Source organism: Petromyzon marinus, chromosome 78 (assembly GCF_048934315.1).
Source record: "Petromyzon marinus isolate PM22_M1 ecotype Great Lakes invasive population chromosome 78, UKy_Petmar_22M1.pri1.0, whole genome shotgun sequence".
In the NCBI taxonomy this organism is placed as follows: domain Eukaryota; kingdom Metazoa; phylum Chordata; class Hyperoartia; order Petromyzontiformes; family Petromyzontidae; genus Petromyzon; species Petromyzon marinus.
This window is the reverse complement of record NC_133744.1, coordinates 5057036-5068550: the sequence shown is the minus strand read 5'-3', so window position 1 is coordinate 5068550 and position 11515 is coordinate 5057036. Positions and strand designations below refer to the sequence as shown.

Genomic DNA, 11515 nt, shown 5'->3' with positions numbered 1-11515 from the left:
CCGCTATACCGCTACAGCGTGGCCCTATAAGGCCGGTACTACACAGTGACATCCCGCGATGTCACTACACATTCACCAAACTTAATGACCAGGTTACAGTCTACATAGTTGACTGTCGGTACACTCCGTTTAATGACCAGGTTACAGTCTACATAGTTGACTGTCGGTACACTCCGTTTAAGGACCAGGTTACAGTCTGCATTGTTGGCTGTCGGTACACTCACTCCGTTTAATGACCAGGTTACAGTCTGCATTGTTGACTGTTGGTACACTCACTCCGTTTAATGACCAGGTTACAGTCTGCACTGTTGACTGTCAGTACACTCACTCCATTTAATGACCAGGTTACAGTCTGCACTTGACTGCGGGTACACTCACTCCGTTTAATGACCAGGTTCCAGTCTGCATTGTTGACTGTGGGGACACTCCGTTTAACGACCAGGTTACAGTCTGCATTGTTGACTGTCGGTACACTCACTCCGTTTATTGACCAGGTTACAGTCTGCATTGTTGACTGTCGGTACACTCACTCCGTTTAATGACCAGGTTACAGTCTGCGTTGCTGACTGTCGGTACACTCACTCCGTTTAATGACCAGGTTACAGTCTGCATTGTTGACTGTCGGTACACTCACTCTGTTTAAGGACCAGGTTACAGTCTGCATTGTTGACTGTCGGTACACTCACTCCGTTTAATGACCAGGTTACAGTCTGCACTGTTGACTGTTGGTACACTCCGTTTAAGGACCAGGCTACAGTCTGCATTGTTGACTGCCGGTACACTCACTCCGTTTAAGGACCAGGTTATAGTCTGCATTGTTGACTGCCGGTACACTCACTCCGTTTAAGGACCAGGCTACAGTCTGCATTGTAGACTGTCGGTACACTCACTCCGTTTAATGACCAGGCTACAGTCTGCATTGTTGACTGTCGGTACACTCACTCCGTTTAAGGACCAGGTTACAGTCTGCATTGCTGACTGTCGGTACACTCACTCCGTTTAAGGACCAGGTTACAGTCTGCATTGTTGACTGCCGGTACACTCACTCCGTTTAATGACCAGGTTACAGTCTGCATTGTTGACTGACGGTACACCCGCTCCGTTTAATGACCAGGTTACAGTCTGCATTGTTGACTGTCGGTACACTCGCTCCGTTTAATGACCAGGTTACAGTCTGCATTGTTGACTGTCGGTACACCCGCTCCGTTTAATGACCAGGTTACAGTCTGCATTGTTGACTGTCGGTACACCCGCTTTGTTTAATGACCAGGTTACAGTCTGCATTGTTGACTGTCGGTACACTCACTCCGTTTAAGAACCAGGTTACAGTCTGCATTGTTGACTGTCGGTACACTCACTCCGTTTAAGGACCAGGTTACAGTCTGCACTGTTGACTGTCGATACACTCACTCCGTTTAATGACCAGGTTACAGTCTGCATTGTTGACTGTCGGTACACTTCCTCCGTTTAAGGACCAGGTTACAGTCTGCATTGTTGACTGTCGGTACACACACTCCGCTTAATGACCAGGTTACAGTCTGCATTGCTGACTGTCGGTACACTCACTCCGTTTAATGACCAGGTTACAGTCTGCATTGTTGACTGTCGGTACACTCTGTTTAATGACCAGGTTACAGTCTGCATTGTTGACTGTCGGTACACTCGCTCCGTTTAATGACCAGGTTACAGTCTGCATTGTTGACTGTCGGTACACTCACTCCGTTTAAGGACCAGGCTACAGTCTGCATTGTTGACTGCCGGTACACTCACTCCGTTTAAGGACCAGGTTACAGTCTGCATTGTTGACTGCCGGTACACTCACTCCGTTTAAGGACCAGGCTACAGTCTGCATTGTAAACTGTCGGTACACTCACTCCGTTTAATGACCAGGTTACAGTCTGCATTGTTGACTGTCGGTACACTCGCTCCGTTTAATGACCAGGTTACAGTCTGCATTGTTGACTGTCGGTACACCCGCTCCGTTTAATGACCAGGTTACAGTTTGCATTGTTGACTGTCGGTACACCCGCTCTGTTTAATGACCAGGTTACAGTCTGCATTGTTGACTGTCGGTACACTCACTCCGTTTAAGAACCAGGTTACAGTCTGCATTGTTGACTGTCGGTACACTCACTCCGTTTAAGGACCAGGTTACAGTCTGCACTGTTGACTGTCGATACACTCACTCCGTTTAATGACCAGGTTACAGTCTGCATTGTTGACTGTCGGTACAATCCCTCCGTTTAAGGACCAGGTTACAGTCTGCATTGTTGACTGTCGGTACACACACTCCGCTTAATGACCAGGTTACAGTCTGCATTGCTGACTGTCGGTACACTCACTCCGTTTAATGACCAGGTTACAGTCTGCATTGTTGACTGTCGGTACACTCTGTTTAATGACCAGGTTACAGTCTGCATTGTTGACTGTCGGTACACTCGCTCCGTTTAATGACCAGGTTACAGTCTGCATTGTTGACTGTCGGTACACTCACTCCGTTTAAGGACCAGGCTACAGTCTGCATTGTTGACTGCCGGTACACTCACTCCGTTTAAGGACCAGGTTACAGTCTGCATTGTTGACTGCCGGTACACTCACTCCGTTTAAGGACCAGGCTACAGTCTGCATTGTAAACTGTCGGTACACTCACTCCGTTTAATGACCAGGCTACAGTCTGCATTGTTGACTGTCGGTACACTCACTCCGTTTAAGGACCAGGCTACAGTCTGCATTGTAGACTGTCGGTACACTCACTCCGTTTAATGATCAGGCTACAGTCTGCATTGTTGACTGTCGGTACACTCACTCCGTTTAAGGACCAGGTTACAGTCTGCATTGTTGACTGTCGGTACACTCACTCCGTTTAAGGACCAGGTTACAGTCTGCATTGTTGACTGTCGGTACACTCACTCCGTTTAAGGACCAGGTTACAGTCTGCATTGTTGACTGCCGGTACACTCACTCCGTTTAATGACCAGGTTACAGTCTGCATTGTTGACTGTCGGTACACCCGCTCCGTTTAATGACCAGGTTACAGTCTGCATTGCCGACTGCCGGTACACTCACTCCGTTTAATGACCAGGCTACAGTCTGCATTGTTGACTGTCGGTACACTCACTCCGTTGAAGGACCAGGTTACAGTCTGCATTGTTGACTGTCGCTACACTCCGTTTAAGGACCAGGCTACAGTCTGCACTGTTGACTGTCGGTACACTCCGTTTAATGACCAGGTTACAGTCTGCATTGTTGACTGTCGGTACACTCACTCCGTTTAAGGACCAGGCTACAGTCTGCACTGTTGACTGTCGGTACACTCACTCCGTTTAAGGACCAGGTTACAGTCTGCACTGTTCACTGTCGGTACACTCACTCCGTTCAATGACCAGGTTACAGTCTGCATTGTTGACTGTCGGTACACTCACTCCGTTTAATGACCAGGTTACAGTCTGCATTGCTGACTGTCGGTACACTCACTCCGTTTAATGACCAGGTTACAGTCTGCATTGTTGACTGTCGGTACACTCACTCCGTTTAATGACCAGGTTATAGTCTGCACTGTTGACTGTCGGTACACTCACTCCGTTCAATGACCAGGTTACAGTGTGCATTGTTGACTGCCCGGTACACTCACTCCGTTTAATGACCAGGCTACAATCTGCATTGTTGACTGTCGGTACACTCACTCCGTTTAATTACCAAGTTACAGTCTGCATTGTTGACTGTCGGTACACTCACTCCGTTTAATGACCAGGTTACAGTCTGCATTGTTGACTGTCGGTACACTCACTCTGTTTAAGGACCAGGTTACAGTCTGCACTGTTGACTGTTGGTACACTCACTCCGTTTAAGGACCAGGCTACAGTCTGCATTCTTGACTGCCGGTACACTCACTCCGTTTAAGGACCAGGTTACAGTCTGCATTGTTGACTGCCGGTACACTCACTCCGTTTAAGGACCAGGCTACAGTCTGCATTGTAGACTGTCGGTACACTCACTCCGTTTAATGACCAGGCTACAGTCTGCATTGTTAACTGTCGGTACACTCTCTCCGTTTAAGGACCAGGTTACAGTCTGCATTGTTGACTGTCAGAACACTCACTCCGTTTAATGACCAGGTTACAGTCTGCATTGTTGACTGTCGGTACACTCACTCTGTTTAATGACCAGGTTACAGTCTGCATTGTTAACTGTCGATACACTCACTCCGTTTAATGACCAGGTTACAGTCTGCATTGTTGACTGTCGATACACTCACTCCGTTTAATGACCAGGTTACAGTCTGCATTGTTGACTGTCGGTACACTCACTCCGTTTAATCACCAGGCTACAGTCGGCATTGTTGACTGTCGGTACACTCACTCCGTTCAATGACCAGGTTACAGTCTGCATTGTTGACTGTCGGTACACTCACTCCGTTTAATGACCAGGTTACAGTCTGCATTGTTGAATGTCGGTACACTCACTCCGTTTAATGACCAGGTTACAGTCTGCATTGTTGACTGTAGGTACACTCACTCCGTTTAATGACCAGGTTACAGTCTGCACTTTTGACTGTCGGTACACTCACTCCATTTAATGACCAGGTTACAGTCTGCACTGTTGACTGTCGGTACACTCACTCCGTTTAAGGACCAGGTTACAGTCTGCATTGTTGACTGTCGGTACACTAATAAAGTATTAAAGCTTTCGTGACTGCATACAATTACTCATTGGTTTTTTCGGTAAAGTCACGTACGTAGAAATACAATAAAGTTATATTAAAACGTCAAAACAATCACGACGTTTCGATCACAACGCAAGCGATCTTCATCAGGTGTCAAGAACAAATCACGGCGGTAAATACAAACACAAAAAGGTGAGAGACGAGAATTCAACAAACCTGAAAAAACATTATGTGAAGCACATCCAGTCAGGCCAACAACACGGTTAGACACTTCCTGGCGGACCACGAATTTCAGAAGAGTGTTCAATTTCGTGTTCAACCTTTGGATTGCACATACCAGCATAGATAGAATGAAAAATACGAGGTACACGGTCAGGAGAAATACATATATACAAGTCTACCAAGAAGTAAGGAGGGAGGAAAGACAGACAGGGAGGCAGAGAGAGAGAGAGAGGCCGTTTAAGCACCATGTTACAGTCTGCATTGTTGACTGTCGGTACACTCACTCCGCTTAATGACCAGGTTACAGTCTACTATACACACTACACTACTATACACTACACTACTATACACTACTATACACACTACACGACTATACACCACTACTATACACTACTATACACTACACTACTATACACTACACTACTATACACTACACTACTATACACTACACTACTATACACTACTATACACTACACTACTATACACTACACTACTATACACTACACTACTATACACTACACTACTATACACTACTACTATACACTACACTACTATACACTACACTACTATATACTACTATACACTACACTGTACACACACAACTCACTTCCACTAACTCACCCCTAATAACTAACTCCTACTAACTAACTCCTACTAACTCACCGCTACTAACTAACTCCTACTAACTAACTCCTACTAACTCACCCCTACTAACTAACTAACTCCTACTAACTAACTCCCACTAACTAACTCCCACTAACTTACTCACCCCTACTTACTAGCTAACTCCCACTAACTAACTCCTACTAACTAACTCACCCCTACTAACTCCTACTAACTAACTCCCACTAACTAACTCCCACTAACTTACTCACCCCTACTTACTAACTAACTCCCACTAACTAACTCCCACTAACTAACTCACCCCTACTAACTAACTAACTCCTACTAACTAACTCCCACTAACTAACTCACCCCCACTAACTAACTCCCACTAACTAACTCCCACTAACTAACTAACTCCCACCAACTAACTCCCACTAACTAGCTAACTCCCACTAGATAGCTAACTCTCACTAACTAAATAACTCCCACTAGCTAACTCCCACTAACTAGCTAACTCCCACTAGCTAACTAACTCCCACTAACTAACTCCCACTAACTAGCTAACTCCCACTAACTAGCTAACTCCCACTAACTAGCTAATTCCCACTAGCTAACTCCCACTAACTAACTAACTCCCACTAACTAGCTAACTCCCACTAACTAACTAACTCCCACTAACTAACTCCCACTAACTAACTCCCACTAACTAACTTCCACTAACTAACTCCCACTAACTAACTCCCACTAACTCCCACTAACTAACTCCCACTAACTCCCACTAACTAACTCCCACTAACTAACTCCCACTAACTAACTCCCACAAACTAACTCCCACTAACTAGCTAACTCCCACTAACTAGATAACTCCCACTAGCTAACTCCTACTAACTAACTCCCACTAACTAACTCCTACTAACTAACTCCCACTAACTAACTCCCACTAACTAACTCCCACTAACTAGATAACTCCCACTAACTAACTCCCACTAACTCCCACTAACTAACTAACTTCCACTAACTAACTCCCACTAACTAGCTAATTCCCACCCACTAACTCCCACTAACTAACTCCCACTAACTAACTAACCCCCACTAACTAGCTAACTCCCACTAACTAGCTAACTCCCACTAACTAACTCCCACTAACTAACTAACTCCCACCAACTAACTCCCACTAACTAGCTAACTCCCACTAGATAGCTAACTCTCACTAACTAAATAACTCCCACTAGCTAACTCCCACTAACTAGCTAACTCCCACTAGCTAACTAACTCCCACTAACTAACTCCCACTAGCTAACAAACTCCCACTAGCTAACTCCCACTAACTAACTAACTCCCACTAGCTAACAAACTCCCACTAGCTAACTAACTCCTACTAACTAACTCCCACTAACTAGCTAACTCCCACTAACTAACTCCTACTAACTAGCTAACTCCCACTAACTAGCGAACTCCCACTAACTAGCTAACTCCCACTAACTAACTCCCACTAACTAGCTAACTCCCACTAACTAGCTAACTCCCACTAATAGCTAACTCCCACTAGCTAACTCCCACTAGCTAACTCCCACTAACTAACTAACTCCCACTAACTACCTAACTCCCACTAACTAACTAACTAACTCCCACTAACTAACTCCCACTAACTAACTCCCACTAACTAACTTCCACTAACTAACTCCCACTAACTAACTCCCACTAACTCCCACTAACTAACTCCCACTAACTCCCACTAACTAACTCCCACTAACTAACTCCCACAAACTAACTCCCACAAACTAACTCCCACTAACTAGCTAACTCCCACTAACTAGATAACTCCCACTAGCTAACTCCTACTAACTAACTCCCACTAACTAACTCCTACTAACTAACTCCCACTAACTAACTCCCACTAACTAACTCCCACTAACTAGATAACTCCCACTAACTAACTAACTCCCACTAACTCCCACTAACTAACTAACTTCCACTAACTAACTCCCACTAACTAGCTAATTCCCACCCACTAACTCCCACTAACTAACTCCCACTAACTAACTAACCCCCACTAACTAGCTAACTCCCACTAACTAGCTAACTCCCACTAATTAACTCCCACTAACTAGCTAACTCCCACTAACTAACTCCCACTAACTAGCTAATTCCCACCCACTAACTAACTAACTAACTCCCACTAACTAACTAACTCCCACTAACTAACTAACTCCCACTAACTAACTAACTCCTACTAACTAACTCCCACTAACTAACTAACTCCCACTAGCTAACTTCCACTAACTAACTAACGAGGACCTGCGGTGAGTGGTAGGTGCACCACTGTTCTCCCAGCAGAGCGAGGGGTAGATGCAGGAGGTCTGTCCAGTGTCCCACCATGAGTATCACGATGCCCAGCGAGGCCAACTTCACCGTCACTAACTCCCACTAACTAGCTAACTCCCACTAACTAACTAACTCCCACTAACTAACTAACTCCCACTAGCTAGCTAACTCCTACTAACTAGCTAACTCCCACTAACTAACTAACTCCCACTAACTAACTAACTAACTCCCACTAACTAACTCCCACTAGCTAGCTAACTCCCACTAACTAACTAACTCCCACTAACTAACTAACTAACTCCCACTAACTAACTCCCACTAGCTAGCTAACTCCCACTAACTAACTAACTCCCACTAACTAACTAACTCCCACTAACTAACTCCCACTAGCTAGCTAACTCCCACTAACTAGCTAACTAACGAGGACCTGCGGTGAGTGGTAGGTGCACCACTGTTCTCCCAGCAGAGCGAGGGGTAGATGCAGGAGGTCTGTCCAGTCTCCCACCATGAGTATCACGATGCCCAGCGAGGCCAACTTCACCGTCACTAACTCCCACTAACTAGCTAACTCCCACTAACTAACTCCCACTAACTAACTCCCACTAACTAACTAACTCCCACTAACTCCCACTAACTAGCTAACTCCCACTAACTCCCACTAACTAACTAACCCCCACTAACTAGCTAACTCCCACTAACTAGCTAACTCCCACTAACTAGCTAACTCCCACTAGCTAGCTAACTCCCACTAACTAACTAACTCCCACTAACTAGCTAACTCCCACTAGCTAACTAACTCCCACTAGCTAGCTAACTCCCACTAACTAGCTAACTCCCACTAACTAACTCCCACTAACTAGCTAACTCCCACTAACTAGCTAACTCCCACTAACTAGCTAACTCCCACTAACTAACTCCCACTAACTCCCACTAACTAGCTAACTCCCACTAACTAACTCCCACTAACTCCCACTAACTCCCACTAACTAACCCCCACTAACTAACTCCCACTAACTAACTAACTCCCACTAACTAACCCCCACTAACTAGCTAACTCCCACTAACTAGCTAACTCCTACTAACTAACTAACTCCCACTAACTAACTAACCCCCACTAACTAGCTAACTCCCACTAAGTAGCTAACTCCCACTAACTAGCTAACTCCCACTAACTAACTAACTAACTCCCACTAACTAACTAACTCCCACTAACTAGCTAACTCCCACTAACTAACTAACTCCTACTAACTAACTAACGAGGACCTGCGGTGAGTGGTAGGTGCACCACTGTTCTCCCAGCAGAGCGAGGGGTAGATGCAGGAGGTCTGTCCAGTGTCCCACCATGAGTATCACGATGCCCAGCGAGGCCAACTTCACCGTCACTGACTCCCACTAACCAGCTAACTCCCACTAGCTAGCTAACTCCTACTAACTAACTCCCACTAGCTAACTAACTCCCACTAACTAGCTAACTCCCACTAGCTAGCTAACTCCTACTAACTAACTCCCACTAACTAGCTAACTCCCACTAACTAGCTAACTAACGAGGACCTGCGGTGAGTGGTAGGTGCACCACTGTTCGCCCAGCAGAGCGAGGGGTAGATGCAGGAGGTCTGTCCAGTCTCCCACCATGAGTATCACGATGCCCAGCGAGGCCAACTTCACCGTCACTAACTCCCACTAACTAGCTAACTCCCACTAACTAACCCCCACTAACTAGCTAACTCCCACTAACTAGCTAACTAACGAGGACCTGCGGTGAGTGGTAGGTGCACCACTGTTCTCCCAGCAGAGCGAGGGGTAGATGCAGGAGGTCTGTCCAGTCTCCCACCATGAGTATCACGATGCCCAGCGAGGCCAACTTCACCGCCAGGGGCCCCACCGGCACCGGCAGTCCGGAGCGAGGCGGTCCTGGTGGAGCATCATCGTCTGTGGTGGGTAGGGGGACACAGGCGGTGGGTAGGGTGGACACAGGCGGTGGGTAGGGTGGACACAGGCGGTGGGTAGGGTGGACACAGGCGGTGGGCAGGGTGAGACAGGCAGTGGGTGGTAGGGGTACTCCATCATCATCATCATCACCTTCATCATCATCATCATCATCACCTCCATCATCACCTCCACCATCATCACCTCCATCACCTGCACCATCACCTCCACCATCACCACCTCCACCATCATCACCTCCTCCGCCATCATCACCTCCACCATCATCACCTCCACCATCATCACCTCCACCATGACCTCCATCACCTGCACCATCACCCACTCAGCCATTCACTCACCCACTCACTCACTGACCCACTCACCCACCCACTCACACACTCACTCACCCACTCACCCACCCCACACACACACCACACACACCACACTACACCACACACTACAACACTACACTACACCATCCCCCCCCCTCCACCCACCAACCCACCCACCTCCCGCCTGCACCACCAGCAGCGCGTAGCACATCACCAGCGGCGTCCAGAACCTGACGGCGTCGCCGGCGGTCCCACCGCCTCCACCGCCTCCTCCACCGCCTCCTCCATCACCGCCTCCACCGCCTCCTCCTCCGCCTCCTCCTCCGAGGATCCTCACCGAGGCGTAGGCCCCGGCCGCCGTGACCCTGGCCGCCGCCGCCGCCACGAGGGCCCCGCCGGCGCCCCGCCCGCCCCGGGCCTGCCGCAGGAGGCCGCAGGGCCCGCAGCGGCCCCGCCGGGCGTGCAGCGGGTACAGGCGGCGGCCGTGGGCCCGCCAGCGGCGGGCCGCCGCCGCCGCCGGCAGGGCCAGGTGGCAGCAGGCGGCGGCGGCGGCGGCGCGGTGCGGAGAGCCCCCGGTGAGGTGGGAGAGGGTGGCGAGCAGGGAGCAGCCCAGGGTGAAGGGGGAGAGGGGTAGGGCCTGTAGGGGCTGTCGGAGAGAGAGACACAGTGAGAGAGACACAGGTGAGTGAGTGAGACACAGGTGAGTGAGACACAGTGAGTGAGACACAGTGAGACACAGGTGAGTGAGAGAGCCCCCGGTGAGGTGGGAGAGGGTGGCGAGCAGGGAGCAGCCCAGGGTGAAGGGGGAGAGGGGTAGGGCCTGTAGGGGCTGTCGGAGAGACACAGTGAGAGAGACACAGGTGAGTGAGTGAGACACAGGTGAGTGAGACACAGTGAGACACAGGTGAGTGAGTGAGACACAGGTGAGTGAGAGAGCCGCCGGTGAGGTGGGAGAGGGTGACGAGCAGGGAGCAGCCCAGGGTGAAGGGGGACAGGGGTAGGGCCTGTAGGGGCTGTCGGAGAGACACAGAGAGACAGGTGAGTGAGACACAGAGAGACACAGTGAGACACAGGTGAGTGAGACACAGTGAGACACTGAGACACAGGTGAGTGAGTGAGACACAGGTGAGGTGGGAGAGGGTGGCGAGCAGGGAGCAGCCCAGCGTGAAGGGGGACAGGGGTAGGGCCTGTAGGGGCTGTCGGAGAGAGAGAGACACAGGTGAGTGAGTGAGACACAGGTGAGTGAGTGAGACACAGTGAGACACAGACACAGGTGAGTGAGTGAGACACAGTGAGAGAGCCCCCGGTGAGGTGGGAGAGGGTGGCGAGCAGGGAGCAGCCCAGGGTGAAGGGGGAGAGGGGTAGGGCCTGTAGGGGCTGTCGGAGAGACACAGTGAGAGAGACACAGGTGAGTGAGACACAGTGAGACACAGGTGAGTGAGAC

At 49.0% G+C, this 11515-nt stretch overlaps 1 long non-coding RNA gene across 2 annotated transcripts; it reads right to left on the bottom strand.

The window, feature by feature from the left end:
* Positions 1-455: 455 nt before the first annotated feature.
* LOC116937981 (uncharacterized) lies at positions 456-10333 on the bottom strand. Of its 2 annotated transcripts, XR_012930995.1 has the most exons (3): positions 10249-10333; positions 7091-9745; positions 456-7054 (listed from the first exon to the last, which is right to left on the bottom strand). It is a non-coding gene; the product is annotated as an uncharacterized LOC116937981 (long non-coding RNA). The 2 variants fall into 2 exon arrangements; XR_012930994.1 differs by having other exon boundaries at positions 456-9745.
* Between the last annotated feature and the right edge of the window lie 1182 nt (positions 10334-11515).